General features: G+C 46.8%; 1 pseudogene; it reads right to left on the reverse strand.

Annotated features, from left to right (window-relative positions):
- Nucleotides 1-222: 222 nt before the first annotated feature.
- LOC108512173 (zinc finger protein 317-like) overlaps nt 223-2,589 on the reverse strand; it is a 50,016-nt pseudogene continuing 47,649 nt past the window's right edge.

A 2,589-nucleotide genomic window follows, 5' to 3' on the forward strand; every position in this document is an offset into this window, starting at 1 on the left:
CCATGCTACAGATGTACATTTTCACCCCCAGCGTGAGTTCTCACAAATATCCTATGGGATGAGAACACCTCGTCTTCCCACAGTTTTTACAGGAATTGGACTTCTCCCAAGTTACATGGATTCTTTTGCACCCAGTAAGGTGCGGGCTGAAAGAGGCTTCCTCTTACACCCGTGAGATCTGTTTCTGGTCTGAGTAATCCTGTTTCTTTAAAGCAGGCGTGCTCACTGGAGCCTTTTCCACACGGACGACACAAAGAGATTCTCTCCCTGGTGAGTTTTCACGTGGTTCCTGAAGGAATAATGATCGCTGAAGGCTTTCCCGCAGACAAGGCATTCACAGGGTTTCTCCCTGGTGTGGATCCTCCTGTGCATGTTCAGGTTGGAGCTGATGCTGAAGGCTTTTCCATAGTGATCACATTCCTACGGTTTCTCCCTCATCTGGCTTTGCATGTGCGTCTTCAGCGTTGACTGGTTCCTGAAGGCTCCGCCACACTGCCTACACTCAGCGTGTTTCTTTACAAGGTGAATGCTCATGTGCCTCCGCCGGGATAAATAATCACTGAAGACTTTCCTGCAGGTGGCGTATTCGTAACGCCTCTCTTGTTTGTGTATCTTCCTGTGTGCAGTGAGGTTTGAGCTCCCTCTGAAGGCTCTCCCGCAGAGATCGCACCCATACAGTTTCTCTCCAGCGTGAGAGTTCATGTGAGTCTTCCTGGTTTCGGAAGGTTTTTCCACACTGCCGACATTCCACGGGTTTCTTGACGATGTTAATTCTCGTGTGTTTCCTCTGGGACACGAGATCGCCAAAGGATTTCTCACATTCTTTACATGCATAGGTCTTCTCCACAATGTGGTTCTTCTTGTGCAAATTAAAGTTCGACTTCCAGCGGAAGGCTTTGCCGCACTGCGTGCATGCGTAGAGCTTCTCCAGGTTGTGATTAGTCATGTGCTCTTTGAGGTGGGAGGGGTGCCGGAAAGCTTTCCTGCAGTCGTGACACTCATAGGGCCTCTCTCCGGTGTGCATTCTTTTGTGCGCAGTGAGGTGGCAGCTCCGGCCATACGCCTTCCTGCACTGATCACACTTGTAAGGGCTCTCACCAGTGTGAACGCTCATGTGGATTTTCAGGGCTGAGAGGGTCCAGAATGCATTTCCACACTGACTGCAGTCAAAGGGCTTCTCTTTGAGGTGAGTTCTTGCGTGGTCCTAAGGGCTGAATGGTCGTTGAAGGCTTTCCCGCAGTCGCTGCACTCATAACGCTTCTCCCCGGTGTGTATTCTCCTAAACCGTTCATGAGAAATCCGCCCCCACAATCCTATCACCTCCCACCAGGCCCCATCTCCAACACTGGGAATTACATTTCCATTTGAGATTTGCATGGGGATACACATCCAAACTATATCAGAGGGTCTCGAAGAACTGGTGGCCCTGAAAACAAATGCAAGAGATTTTGGCATCTAAGTGACTCTGGCAGGATGTGGAGCAGGGAGTCTAGAACAGCTGTAGGATCCATGAACTCAGAGACGTTCTGCCCCGTTTCTATGTGACAGGTGAAACAAAACCAGGGTAATTAGAATGCTGTCACCATGGATAAGTTAGAACAGATAGGTTAATTTTTCAGAGCTGTTAAGGCTGCTTAATTTCTCTTTTAATTTTCTTTACAGCATGGCAAAAGCAGTTCTATTTTTCTATTTCTACAAATCTTACTGTACTCTTATTGGGATCTGTTTTTCTTCTCACCAGGGCCAAGACTGGGATGAGGCAACCCAGGCTGGTAGATAAGTGTGCAGTATTTAAGGAGGCGCTTCCAGTGCTAGTCAGACAAGCACAGGGCTGGCTCAGAGTGAGTGGCAGCTGACACTGCACTCACAGACCTCACCCTCGACCCAGCCCTGCTCCTCAGTTTTAGATCTTCCTCCTCCATCAGGTTTGTGGTCCAAAACAAATGTTGCTCCAAACTGTTCCATTATGAGCTCTCTTGTGACCATAATTCTCCCAATATTTGATTTTATCCCCATATTCAACTTAATCACAGTGTCCCAGGATATTCAGAATTTGCAGATGTAAATATTACAGAGAGAATAATTCTTTTGTTACTTTTACTGACTGATATTTCTTTCTGGGCTTACTAGGACTATTTCTACTACTGTTATTCATGTAAATATAGGCCCACCATGGTGGCTCATGCCTGTAATCCCAGCACTTTGGGGGGCTGAGGCGGGAAGTTCAAGATCAGCCTGGCCAACATGGTAAAACCCTGTCTCTACTAAAAATACAAAACAATTATACAAAACAATTAGCCAAACGTGGTGGTGCATGCCTGTAGTCCCAGCTATTTGGGAGGCTGAGGTGGGAGGATCACTTGAACCTGAGATGTGGAGGTTGCAGTGAGTCGAGATCATGCCACTGTACTTCCAGCCTGGGTGACTGAATGAGACCCTGTGTCAAACCCCCCCCTATAAAATTACATATATAAAATATAAAATATATATAAAATATTTTGAGGCCTCATAAAAACCTGAAAATGCCTGTAAGACACCTACACTACAGGTCTCCATGGCCCTCTGCAACTATTTTATAGTTGCTTTAAT

The sequence above is a fragment of the Rhinopithecus bieti genome, unplaced genomic scaffold (genome assembly GCF_001698545.2).
Source record: "Rhinopithecus bieti isolate Rb0 unplaced genomic scaffold, ASM169854v2 scaffold_26532, whole genome shotgun sequence".
NCBI classification, from domain to species: Eukaryota; Metazoa; Chordata; class Mammalia; order Primates; family Cercopithecidae; genus Rhinopithecus; species Rhinopithecus bieti.